The sequence below is a fragment of the Coregonus lavaretus genome (genome assembly GCF_964263955.1).
Source record: "Coregonus lavaretus genome assembly, chromosome: 14".
In the NCBI taxonomy this organism is placed as follows: Eukaryota; Metazoa; Chordata; class Actinopteri; order Salmoniformes; family Salmonidae; genus Coregonus; species Coregonus lavaretus.
The window spans coordinates 24,147,383-24,161,693 of NC_140001.1; the positions used below are offsets into that span (position 1 = coordinate 24,147,383).

Consider the following 14,311-nt stretch of genomic DNA (forward strand, 5'->3'; position numbering starts at 1 on the left):
TTCTAAACGTTCACTTACAGTAAATGCTAACGCACGCTAAAGAAATCATCAACCTGTAATTAATTACCAGTGGATAAATAAACATGTCACGAGCTAAATAATCAACAAGAACGGACGTCAACACAATGCACTACAGGGGACATTCTGCTTGTCAGACTGTTTCCATGGTCGCTTGAATACAGGAGACAAAAGTATAGCCTACAACGGCATAATTTTTGTCTCGACTAAAACTAGAATGAGGAATTGTGTGTTTGTGAAATAAAAACATTTAATATAATAGTCTATTATAAGTGAATGGCCCCTATTTACATTTGCATTAAAAGTCGACCCCATGTGTAACTCACATAGGCCGTTATTCACATGTAGGATGCGCCCGATTTAAAGTCCCTTTACCTTGCTTGAGGCACTTCTCTGACTTGACCAGAATAGAATCAGTCCATCAGGTCCTTTGCTTTTTTTTTTGCACGCAGGTTGACGTATTTGGGCTTTCATTAGTTATTCTAAAGTTTGATAAGATTGCCTTAAAAATGCAGGTGTTCGACAAAGGCAGGTGGTCGCATATTTTATAAAAGCGTGGCAGACAGACTTTCACGCGCGCTGCATAATTGTTGCTAAACACAACCAGGGAAGTTGTAGGAAACGCTACTAGTAGATTTAGCTGTAGCACTATTTCATTCAATTCTCAGGTTATAAATCCCATATAAAGATAAGAGAAAAACGTAAGAAGTACCTAGATGGGTTTAGAATCCTTTCAAAGTTTCCGAGCATACTTTTATATTGCTCTTCTTCGTGTTGCTTTGTCCAAAGTTACCCAAAGTGTTGTAAAAAGGAGCAGTAGAAAAATACTCTCCGAATCCATAAAGCACATTTAAGTTATACGTTACTCAAAAAACCCAAAATGATGTGTACCCCTCAGTTCCCCCACTGCGATGATGGAGTGTGTAGACAGAGTATAGTCGTATATTCATCTACTACGTTCCTCGCGGTTTCGTCCCTTCCTCGTATCTTTCTCCTCCCTACCACATGCACTCAGTTTGAGCGCTCCATACAAAAGCGCATTTTCGTTGGAACGTCCAACGTATAGAGGACGTGTCTGGGTCCCTGACAAAAGACAAATGTTATGCAACGGAACACGTCCATAGACAATGGCAATGTAATGTTGCATATCCACCAGTTATACATTTTTTAAAGGGTCAAAATGTTATCAAAAAGTCCTTGCATTAAGCTTTTGTTCTTCTCCATGTGTCTTTCCGTGTATATTCAATTATCAATAAAGCCGTTATTACTGGGAGAAAATAGGCTACTTTGTCACACAAAGTTACAACAAAATACTTTCACCACACATTTTTGCCAATCAATATGGGAGTGGGATAAATTTTGAATAAATGCAACAGCGTTTCCCGTAAAGAACTCCATGTAATGTCTGTGAACTTTGCTTTGTTTGGGGTCGGGAGTGGTTGGGGTAAACTGATCCTAGACCTGCCCTAGTAGCAACTCCCTACCCAGTTGATTTAGGCAAAACTTCAGTAGACTTGTAACTACACTACCAGTAGCACCATTGACCCAAAAAATATCAAATAAGTAACAGCTCTCACACTCACAGATCTTACATTTTTGGTTCAGACAACATCAATGGTTGTCTGTAGAATATTGGGTTTGTTTTTTTACCCACAAAGTAAACGTTGGCACACCACAGGGGGGCGTGAGTTGACACACAAGTGGAGACAGTTGTTCATGATACAGTCTTTATTGGAGCTGGTGCACAACCACAAATGCCTTTCCATTGAATATATGGATACACTACTGACTTCATTGCAAGTGACAATGCCTCTCAAACTCTGCCAGTAGAAAACTACACCAGACACTTTGAGCTCTGTATTATTGCGTGACTACTTTTCCTTCTTGACTCTCACAGGCCTAGCAGCACACCATATGGAGATCAAAGGATTGGCATTAATCACTTAAGATACTCCTACCAGGAACCCTCCAGGAAAGCACAAGTGACATTTCAAGTTTTCAAGTTCTGTTGGGGGTACCAACAGGGGTTGGGGGTTGGGGGTATTTATGTATGGTTACACTGATCTGGTCTTGGGCTTTCAGTTGGACAATAAAATTAAACCCTTACAGCACAGCTATGCATTTGATCAGCAAAGAAATGATGTCCTTCCCTTTTATAGATATGCGTGGGTATACCTACACATGAGGCCATAACTATTGGAATACATGAACACAATTTGCTGTATACCTCAAACTTAAAATCATTAAAAATATATATAAATAAATGCATCCTAGAATCACATTTGTAATTGATCAGTCAACTAAAAATCGAGGGTGGTCTACAGTGATAGGTGGGATGGGCTGAGAGTGGCTGAGAGGTGGGATTAAGGAGCTCATGTTCGGTTATGTATTATTGTTATGTGATCACTGTATATAAAAGTACCATGTATGTAAAATGTATATGTAAAGTGTGATATGTAAAATGTATGCATATGTAGCAAAAAAGCTGGATGGGTTAATACAAAAAATTAAATAAAGTAAATAAAAATGTGCATGTTCTTTGTTAGCAACAATAACACAAACCTATCTGATCTAAATATAGTAGTCATTCATAATGAACAATGGTGGTAATCCAGTCAAAGAACAAAAAGTGAATGGACATTACATGATGAACATAAACATCAAAGGGATATCTGCTTTAGGACTAACCTGGATCCCAGTCTGTTTACTGTATTCAACAATGTTATATGAAAATAACAAAGGAGTTGCCTCAGCTAGGAGTGGCTCAGTCATCAAAGTCTGGGATATGTCATAAGAGTAACCACAGTAGCCCTTCGATGCATAGTAAGCTATCCGCATGTGATAGAATCCTGGAAGGAAAACCAGGATTTCAATGATGAGAACGGGCACAGTCCGGAAAAAAATCTAGATCTAAGAAACACATTGGAATGTGTCAAAGCTAAGTATGTGAAATCTATTTGTTGTGCTGTTGTGAAACATGACAGGAATGTACAGATGGACTCTCAACATTCATACTCACTGTGACTTCAAAGTATCCTGCCAATAGGAGGGCTCCAATGGTGATCAAAAGAGAGCCAATCAAGAAGAGGAAGGTGGCCAGTGCAATGGCTTTGTATGGGACCTTTGGTGGGCTCTTTTTGAACTGGGGGGACAAACATTATTTCATAACAACATACCACATAAGTTCAATAAATTGAATGGTACATTTTTTTGTAATTTGTGTATCACCAAACCCTCCCAAAAGCTTTTTTCAATACTGATATGACAACATTATTCTATATACTGGGTTGATTGATGCAATAACAATATTGGACTATGTCTATTGGCTACATAATCCCATAATTGCCATGGGCAGTTCATTTCAAATAAGACAAAGCCTATATAGATTATATTCTAACCCTACCATGCCCATTCTAGCACACTCAAGCCCTTACCTGGGCTCCCGAGTAGCGCAGCGGTCTAAGGCACTGCATCTCAGTGATTGAGGCGTCACTACAGACCCCTTGCTTCGATTCCAGGCTGTCCCACAACCGGCCGTGATGGGGGTCCCATAGGGCGGCGCACAATTGTCCCAGCGTCGTCCGGGTTTGGCCGGTGTAGGCCAAAGAAAGGTGTAAGAATTTGTTCTTAACTGACTTGACTAGTTAAATTAAAATCAATGGCTAACTTGGTGTTAGGTATTACTTGTCTTACACTGCTGCGAGCGTTCATCTTTACTTTAAATAGCTTGCTAAAACTGTTGCATTGTTCTGTTACATTGGCAGCCGGTACATTGTTTCATTTCATATTGAGAAATGCTACAATGATGACACTTGCCAATTCAGATACACTGTTGTCAACTTGCAACGAGCGTGTAAATCAGTCTGTTAGCTCCTCTCGACTCACTATAATTAGCCTACGTTGCAACCAAATGGAAATAGAAAGAAGGATACTGCCTTTTCAGATCAGGAGTTAAAACATAAACATACAATTTTGTCGCAATCAAAACGTCCGCACTCATGCCCTCTTCCAGGGGCGGCCTGTTCAATAGGGTGATATGGGCGACGCACTGCCAAACGGGAAAAGGAAGGGATTTTTTTTCTAATCAATTATATCACGGCAACAGTAGTTATCAGTGTTGTAATCTATACGTCTGATCTGCCACAGTGCCACACTGCCACTAAATGTCGAATCAGGCTAAAGTCGTGCTTCAAATGGCTCCCCCCCCTTTTGGGGCGATTTCAGTCAGGTTGAAAATCGCCCAGAAGTCTGTCATAGACTCCCATGTAAAATCTATTTTTTTCAAATTTCAGAGCCTTCAATACAATCTCAATGGGTGTCTGTGGGCTTGCACTTACGCGCTTTCGTCATACGTTACGTAACCATGAACGTAACTGAGAAAAGAGTGGATTGTTTGAAAGAAGTTCCTTTTTGTCGGCGAACAAATGAAGATAAATTGGCAACGAAACAATTAGGACCTCCCAGACCAAATTTAATAATTCAACAGGTTTCTACTAAAGGCGGAAAGTCCTACACCCGAGGATTTTCCAAAAATTGGTACGAACGAAAAAAGACATTGCCACTCACTCAACTGGATGACGAGGGATACAGGCTAGCTGTCCGCCGCCACAACGATGAGGTTAGTGTTGATAATCACAAGTTTACTGGATGTGGATATGGTGTAATAAAGGCAGTTTATTCAGAGGTAAATATATCTGGAATCGCGTTCACGGACCCGTTCGTCAAACTCTTAGGGAGCTATAAATTAAGCCCCATTACTTACCATATCAGATAAGAGAAATTGCTGCAGCTACATATATTTTACATCCTGGCCCTACATAGTTCACTATTTGCATCACTTACCAAAATATTACATGTGGTCATATATGCTTGGAAATTGGAGATGCCATAGAACGTCAAAAAAGTAAACATTGCTGGAGACACATTGCCGTTTTGGAGAAGACATCGCGTTTGCTAGCGAAGAGATTTGTTGTGGCAAATGAACTTGGGCTGGGAATTGCCAGGAACCTCACGATAAGATATATGCATCAGCATTGCGAGTCTCATGATTCTATACGTATTGCGATTCGATACTGTGATTTTATTGCGCACCATATGTCTGTTGCAGAGGGATCAGAAAGCCATGAGAACGAGTTTTGATCAGTCATGGAAATAAAAGTGCTGAAAACAAATTGGCTCCCAATGTGAAAAGATTGAGAACAAGCTATGAAGGAACAATAATGGTGTTTTGGTGCAGGTACAGCCAACTAGCGCTAAAATATTGCGATATTGTCAATACAGTATATCGTAAAGTATCACTATGTAACTCGATTTCTTTCACCCCAATCCCTCAAATTAACGGTAAATAACTGAATTGTTTGCCCCACATTTAGCTAAGATGATTAGCTAGCCAGCTAAAATGTTTTATTTAGTTAGCAGTCGCATCTACAATAGTTTACTGTCAATAACATGTCTCCAAAAATGACGTGGTGTCTCCAATTGTGTTGACATTTTACAATTGCAATGCGCATCCATGAGTATCCACTTTCTGTAGCTCAGCTGGTAGAGCATGGTGCTTGTAACGCCAAGGTAGTGGGTTTGATCCCCGGGACCACCCATACACAAAAATGTATGCACGCATGACTGTAAGTCGCTTTGGATAAAAGCGTCTGCTAAATGGCATATTATTATTATTATTATTATTATTATTATTATTATTATTATTATTATTATCTGAAGAGAGCCCCGAAACATTGTGTGCAGACATTTTATGCAATAAATGAAGTAGGTTCAATCTAGTAGTTCTGATCTTCTGATTGGTCCTGATGAGTTGGGCGAGGTCCCCTGCAGGCTACTGTCACTGTTGCATTGGCTCTGAGTCGGGTTCTCTGTCTTCAAATGTTCAGCCTAAGAGAGGGGATTTTTGTGTGTGTGTGTGTGTGTGTGTGTTTAACAGTGATGATGTGTGTGTGTGTGTGTGTGTTTAACAGTGATGATGTGTGTGTGTGTGTGTTTGTGTGTGTGTGTGTCCTCAGAGCAAGAACTCGTGAGTTGGAAGAACTGAGAGGCCTATGGCGTGGGTGTTGTCCTTGGCCACCTGCTGACAAGGCTGACAAGATAGGACCCTTTTGTCCATTGTTATTGGATAGGAACAGAACTTATAACCAGCTCCTGACCTAAATAGATCTTAGCACAACATTTTACTCAACATATCATATTCCATATTCACTATAACAAATATATTTACTACGACATTAGCAAGAACCGCCACATCCTCAGCCGGCTAATCCAGTGTGTGAAGTTTTGCGGAGTGTTTGAGTTAGCTTTGCGAGGCAAAGATGAAACTGAGGGCTCCACCAACCCTGGTAAGCCAACACTTTTGAGATCAGTCAATAAATGCTTCTGGTATTGACTTATATGCTGCCCCTGTCTTCATGTTGTTGCTGGACATATCTTTTTTTAAATGTGTGTAGGTCACCTAAATCATCAGAAAAATTGCCCCTCCTGAGAATTTTTTCAGGAGCCGCCACTGCCCTCTTCCTTCTTTAGTCTGTACAACTCCTGAGCAATGCCCTGAACTGTCCCTGAACTGGAATGGAAGTAGGCGAGGCCTACCACTAAGTGGCGGTGCCGTATCACATCTGAAAAACAAGTTGGTACAGCTCAAGTGGATCACAAAAAAAGGTAGGCTAGGAAACACTCATGTCAGTATCTGTCTTTTCATAAAATCAATAGATCTATCACGTGTAGGTCCACATATTGTGATAGTGACAGTGCTGTTATTGGTTAGTTAGTGCTTTTATATTCAGTATTTTGTGATTTTGTAGTGCTTTTAGTGTAGCCTTCTCTGCATCCTCTTCCCATGCATTGTTTACATTAGCCCATTCATAGATGCTACCTTTAGCGCCTATTGATGAAGGTATCTTCTTCCCCGAGGACTTTTGCTAAGAGCCCCGACACTTGCTCAAAACAAGCATCGCTTGCGGTACGGTTTTGGAAACATAAGGAACGTACACTGAGTGTTCAAAACATTAGGAACACCTGCTCTTTCCATGACAGACTGACCAGGTGAATCCAGCTGAAAGCTATGATCCCTTATTAATATCACTTGTTAAAGCCCCTTCAATCAGTGATAGATGAAGGGGGGGAGACAGGTTAAATAAGGATTTTTAAGCCTTGAGACAATGGATTGTGTATGTGTGGCATTCAGAGGGTGAATGGGCAAGACTAAATATTGAAGTGCCTTTGAACAAGGTATGGTAGTAAGTGCCAGGCGTACTTGTTTGTGTCAAGAACTGCAACACTGCTTGGTTTTTCACGTTCAATCAATCAATCAATCAATCAATCAATCAATCAATCAATCAATCAATCAATCAATCAATCAAATGTATTTATAGAGCCCTTTTTACAACAGCAGTTATCACAAAGTGCTTATACAGAAACCGAGCCTAAAACCCCAGAGATCAAGCAATGCAGATGTGGAAGCACGGCGGCTAGGAAAAACTCCCTAGAAAAGGCAGGAACCAAGGGAGAAACCTAGAGGAACCAGGCTCTGTGGGGTGACCAGTCCTCTTCTGGCTGTGCCGGTGGAGATAAGAATATATGGCAATCAATGCTAGATCGTTCTTCAAGATGTTCAAATGTTCATAGATGACCAAAAGGGACAAATAATAATCACAGTGGTCATAGAGGGTGCAACAGGTCAGCACCTCATGAGAGAGAGAGAGTCGAAACAGCAGGTCCGGGATAAGGTAGCAGGTCCGGTGAACAGGTCAGGGTTCCATAGCCGCAGGCAGAACAGCAGAAACTGGATCAGCAGCACGACCAGGTGGACTGGGGACGGGGACAGCCAGGAGTCGTCAGGCCAGGTAGTCCTGAGGCATGGTCCTGAAGGCTGAATTTATGCACAGAAATCTATATTTGAGTACAAGCCTCAAAGCAAAGGATGTTATATTAGATAACCATATTCGATCATAATTTCAGATAACAATGATGGCCAATTCAATGTGACGTGCTGTCATCATATGAAAATGAATGTCTAACATGGATTAAATGAGCCTGTGCACCATTTCATGTTTAGTGACAAAGACTCTTGTTCAACTGTGTAGGGGTGGGAGGTGATCCCTGAACAGCTTTGATTGTTATTTCAACAGAGCTTCTTAATCGTATTTGCACAAACAACAGGAAGTGACAGATGCAGTAGCTGGAGGTCTGGAAGCCTATCAAGAGTCATGTTAGGTGAACTGTTGCAAAAGCCCTCCCAGTTACCATCTGTTGGTTTGACTTCTTTTCATATGCTCATGAAAGACATGAGTCATGACTATGTACTATGCTATGAACATGTACAGTATAATCATCTATGATCTGACAACTACCTCAAGGTGTAGCCACGGTATAAGTAGCACAGGTGGTCGCCTCTGTCTTCCGTTAAAACAAGCACTGTAACGTGGAGATATGGCCATGTGGGAACACTAACCCTAACCCTATAAAAGGTGTGTGTAGTAATTTAACCTTTTTTTATTCTTATTTCTCGCTGATATGAAAAATACATTGAGTGTACCAAACATTAGGAATACCTTCCTAATATTGAGTTGCACCCCCCTTTGCCCTCAGAACAGCCTCAATTCGTCGGGGCATGGACTCTACAGGTGTTAAAAGCGTTCCACAGGGATGCTGGCCGATGTTCACTCCAATGCTTCCCACAGTTGTGTCAAGTTGACTGAGTGTCCTCTGGGTGGTGGACCATTCTTGATACACACGGGAAACTGTTGAGCGTGAAAAACCCAGCAGCGTTGCAGTTCTTGACACACCCAAACCGTTGCGCCTGGAACCTACTACCACACCCAGTTAATAGGCACTTCAATACTTTTTCTTGCCCATTCACCCTCTGAATGGCACACACACACAATTCATGTCTCAAGGCTTAAAAATATTTCTTTAACCTGTCTCTTCCCCTTCACCTACACTGATTGAAGTGGATTTAACAGGTGACATCAATTAGGGATCATAGCTTTCACCTGGATTCACCTGGTCAGTCTATGTCATGGAAAGAGAAGGTGTTCCTAATGTTTTGTACACTCAGTGTACGTACTTACTGAGGTACATTACATTTGTACGATCCACTCCCATGCTGTATGTCTGTTTTCATCAAATTGCCTCAGAATAAACTAAACTCTGCAGGGTCAATCTTGTCCAGAACACTGTGGTCTATAAAATGACATATCGCCTCAGATCAATAGCCCTTTAGTCAATTTATGAATTGTGATACGAGAAGTTGACTTTTTCAATGAATGGTGATAAAAAAAAATAATTAAAGGCCATCCACTTCTTAGAAGATGTTGCTCGTGTTTACCATGGCTCTGTCTCAGAGAGTGTTTAACAGACTACAAACTATTTGAATATCCGTCCAGTGTCCGTGCAATAAGAGCTGTGGTTGATGACTCTGCACAGGTCAATAAAGTGGATACACGGTCTGAGAAGAGAAAGCAGAGAAGGGCAGAGGCAGACAGTCTATTCAGGTTACCTGATGATTCTAATCAGGTAGCAGAATGACATCAATGTTATTTTTACCCTCTACAGTGTGGTTTGTTCAGGGAGATTAGAAACAGAAGCACACCAGGTAACTTGTACAAAAGCTTTGATGACATTGTGTATGAAGGTTCATCTGGTTGTGACTACGGTTGTCTGACTGATTCTCCCTGCAATGGATTGTCATCTCTCTGGTCACGCACAGCGATGACCAGGATGGCACATAAAGCAGAGAGGGAAGGGTAGATTTTGCAATACACACAGAGAATAACTACTGCACAACCTTTACCCTCTGATAAATCATTAATGTAGTTGTCGTTGATAGAGGGTAATTGTCTTCCTTCCCTGAAAAATACTATATTCCCAGCTAGTACATAATGTTCTGAGAACCATATGTTTCTTAGTGCTTGGTGAGAGCGTGGTTGTCCTATGGTTATTTTGCATACAACCTTCCCACAACGTTCTGGGAATGGTGCAGGATACCCAGCTAGCACATAACATTCTGAGGTGGGAATTTCAGTATTTCAGCATAACGTTTCCTACAGGTTTCCTCATGGTTCTATTTAAAATAATGTTCTCAAATTGTTCAGAGAATGCTAAGAATCAATGTTCTGTGGGAATTTCAGTATTTCAGCATAACATTTTCTGCAGGTTTCCTCATGTTCTCAGAACATTAAGAAAACCCTCCATAAAAACCAAAGAAAACATTAGTAACATTTAAATCATGTTTTAAGAATGTTATTTAAAAACGTACTACATTCTGTTCTCAGTGTCACCAAAACTCTGTCAATTCTCTATCTTGTTAAGTGTGTTCAGGTGTGTTGGCTGCACCCACTAATTGGCCACACCTGATCTTAATGAATGCTTGTTTCCTTTGAAATGTGGTCTGTTTGAATAGACAAAAATTAACAGCTTTGTATGAGTTTTTAAAAATTCATGCTAGCGCCATCCTGGTGGTGCAGTGTACTAATTCCATGGATAGACAACAGAAGATCATGGTTTGAATCTCACTGACGCCGTACCACAATAAAAAATACATGTTTGAAACAGTTAACCCAAACTAAGCTAGTTGTGTTATTAAAAGTCTTATTGAAACATGTTCTCAGAACATTATTTAATTACTTTCAAATAACCTATAATTTCTGCTCTCAGAATGTTAATAAAACCTCACAGGAAAACTTTCAGGGAACCATAGTAAAATGTTCTCAGAACCTCCCTGCAACCTAAAAATGTGCGTTCCCAGAACAGGCAAAATGTTCACTTCCGTTCTCAGAACGTTAAAAAAAACTCTCAATTTTACCGGTCAGGAAACGTATGGCTTCATTCCCAGAACCAATGGGAAACCAAAAAACGGACATTCCCACAACTTCCAAGGAACCAAATGTGCTAGCTGGGTTATTCACATTGCCCCTCTGGTCCTGGGAAAATTGGACCATCACATAGACAAAATAGAGAGCCCCCTGTAGGCAGGAGTGTCTGATAGCGACCTCACAGTCCAGCCCTCCAGCTAGGTAGCTGGGAAACAGTGATATGAGCGCTTTGTCAGGGTCACGCACAGCGTTCATGGAGTAAATGCTTAGTAGATTATGAATAATCTTACGACTAAATGTGCTTTAGTGAATCAAACAGGGAATATATGATTTCAATATCTGAGAACCTGTTCCATCTCTGCTGTTATACACATCAGTGTTGCTTTATATAAAATAAATTAATCTCTTGTCTAAAAAGTTATTTGAATCTTGAGACAACACGTATCTACCTTGACAAATGCAACAGTTTCTACATGCTGCTATTTGTGTTGTCATCACACTTTTCAAGTGAACAACAATGCAATCTTGTTCCTCCGGGCTTAATGTTCTCAATCTTCTCTTTTACAATGCAGTGCACCATATAAATTATGCATTGCGGTGAGTCTTTTACCATATCATTTTCTGGCATAGATTTCTGGTAGTGCAGAGAGTGCAAAAAACAAATTCAGTGGGAAACATGTATTGCCTTGTATAGAATTTTTTAGAAAACATTAAGACCTCAAGCTACTAAAATATATCTGTAGTGTTTACTTAATGATGGCCCACCAGTTCCCTCTGGGATGTGGGGACATGACAGCTTAAATAATGGTGTATTGATGTGAAGCTAATTACACTGTGTTCAGATAACACAACATATGTTTAGAGTTGATAGTAACCTGGGGAATACTTCACTGACAAGGATGTGGTGTAAATGTTACTTTGAAGATACAGATATAATGGGAATTTTAATTGGAAAAATATTGCTCCTGGTGTTTAGAGTAAGACAATAAAGACACTAAAACACATCAATATGATAAAACATGATAAAGATGTGTGAAACCAAGCTCTAAATCGCTCGAGTTAGTTTGTCAACATCTAAAATAGTTTGTCCTTGGTCCGAAGGAGACATGGAGGGTTGTAATTTTAGATGATAACTACTAGAGCATAATTCCCCCACAGTCAGTTATAGCATAATACCAGATGAGCATAGCCCCGGGGATGTTTGTGTTTGTGTGTGTGTGTGTGTGTGTGTGGTATCATCCCTCCGTATCCCAGGGCGTGACATAGCACAGCAGTCAGGGAGCTGCAGCAGGGCCATAATTAGAGTCCTGTTTAGGGGCAGAGTTCCATCAGCCAAAATAATTAGACCCGACTTCATTACAGCAATTCAGAGATGGACTTGACCGCTGGCTTGACCATTACACCACTTCAGCGTCACGCAATTGCCCTGTGCCAGTCTGCTGTCACTTTACACTCACTGCTGGCCCCCAGACATCAATCGATGTGGCATTCTGTGTGTCTGACGCGTATGCTAAGTTTAGGTGGGTATAGAACAGTATGACAACAATAATGACCCTTTCCTTCCCCATAGATGTCATTACATAAGCTACATGGAACATGTGTCATGATGCTTTTTAAATTCCTTTATAATGGATAGAAAAGGTGAACTTAGTTAAAGTGATTGGTTCACAGAGAATGAGATATTCACTGTTTTGGCTCCTGTATGTCTAACCTGTTGAATATTATCTGACATGAAAATGTTGGTTATCAAAATAAATCAACATTGAGCATCCTCCATCTGTCTGCCCATGTGAGCCTTGAACTCACTTGAACCACTGATGCATCAAGCCTGTCTTTTTTCTACCTGAAATGTTTTTGTGTGTGGGTGGACGATTGGCTGGTGTGCTAACACACTTCATCAGCTTCAATAAGGTTTCATCCTCAGTTCAAAGGGATGACTAGACTGTCACCTTCCTGTGTAAATGTGAAGACCTACAGTGAGGGGAAAAAAGTATTTGATCCCCTGCTGATTTTGTACGTTTGCCCACTGACAAAGAAATGATCAGTCTATAATTTTAATGGTAGGTTTATTTGAACAGTGAGAGACAGAATAACAACAACAAAATCCAGAAAAACGCATGTCAAAAATGTTATGAATTGATTTGCATTTTAATGAGGGAAATAAGTATTTGACCCCTCTGCAAAACATGACTTAGTACTTGGTGGCAAAACCCTTGTTGGCAATCACAGAGGTCAGACGTTTCTTGTAGTTGGCCACCAGGTTTGCACACATCTCAGGAGGGATTTTGTCCCACTCCTCTTTGCAGATCTTCTCCAAGTCATTAAGGTCTCGAGGCTGACGTTTGGCAACTCGAACCTTCAGCTCCTTCCACAGATTTTCTATGGAATTAAGGTCTGGAGACTGGCTAGGCCACTCCAGGACCTTAATGTGCTTCTTCTCGAGCCACTCCTTTGTTGCCTTGGCCGTGTGTTTTGGGTCATTGTCATGCTGGAATACCCATCCACGACCCATTTTCAATGCCCTGGCTGAGGGAAGGAGGTTCTCACCCAAGATTTGACGGTACATGGCCCCGTCCATCGTCCCTTTGATGCGGTGAAGTTGTCCTGTCCCCTTAGCAGAAAAACACCCCCAAAGCATAATGTTTCCACCTCCATGTTTGACGGTGGGGATGGTGTTCTTGGGGTCATAGGCAGCATTCCTCCTCCTCCAAACACGGCGAGTTGAGTTGATGCCAAAGAGCTCCATTTTGGTCTCATCTGACCACAACACTTTCACCCAGTTCTCCTCTGAATCATTCAGATGTTCATTGGCAAACTTCAGACGGGCATGTATATGTGCTTTCTTGAGCAGGGGGACCTTGCGGGCGCTGCAGGATTTCAGTCCTTCACGGCGTAGTGTGTTACCAATTGTTTTCTTGGTGACTATGGTCCCAGCTGCCTTGAGATCATTGACAAGATCCTCCCGTGTAGTTCTGGGCTGATTCCTCACCGTTCTCATGATCATTGCAACTCCACGAGGTGAGATCTTGCATGGAGCCCCAGGCCGAGGGAGATTGACAGTTATTTTGTGTTTCTTCCATTTGCGAATAATCGCACCAACTGTTGTCACCTTCTCACCAAGCTGCTTGGCGATGGTCTTGTAGCCCATTCCAGCCTTGTGTAGGTCTACAATCTTGTCCCTGACATCCTTGGAGAGCTCTTTGGTCTTGGCCATGGTGGTGAGTTTGGAATCTGATTGATTGATTGCTTCTGTGGACAGGTGTCTTTTATACAGGTAACAAGCTGAGATTAGGAGCACTCCTTTTAAGAGTGTGCTCCTAATCTCAGCTCGTTACCTGTATAAAAGACCCCTGGGAGCCAGAAATCGTTCTGATTTAGAGGGGGTCAAATACTTATTTCCCTCATTAAAATGCAAATCAATTTATAACATTTTTGACATGCGTTTTTCTGGATTTCTTTGTTGTTATTCTGTCTCT

At 41.2% G+C, this 14,311-nt stretch overlaps 1 protein-coding gene across 1 annotated transcript in view; it reads right to left on the bottom strand.

The window, feature by feature from the left end:
• igsf9b (immunoglobulin superfamily, member 9b) overlaps window positions 1–4,012 on the bottom strand; it is a 48,435-nt gene extending 44,423 nt beyond the window's left edge. Inside the window, exons 1-2 of the mRNA XM_084176700.1 lie at window positions 3,453–4,012; window positions 3,038–3,160 (exon numbers count right to left, since the gene is read on the bottom strand). The gene's annotated coding sequence lies outside the window, so the exon portion shown is untranslated. The remainder of the gene's footprint in view (window positions 1–3,037; window positions 3,161–3,452) is intronic.
• Between the last annotated feature and the right edge of the window lie 10,299 nt (window positions 4,013–14,311).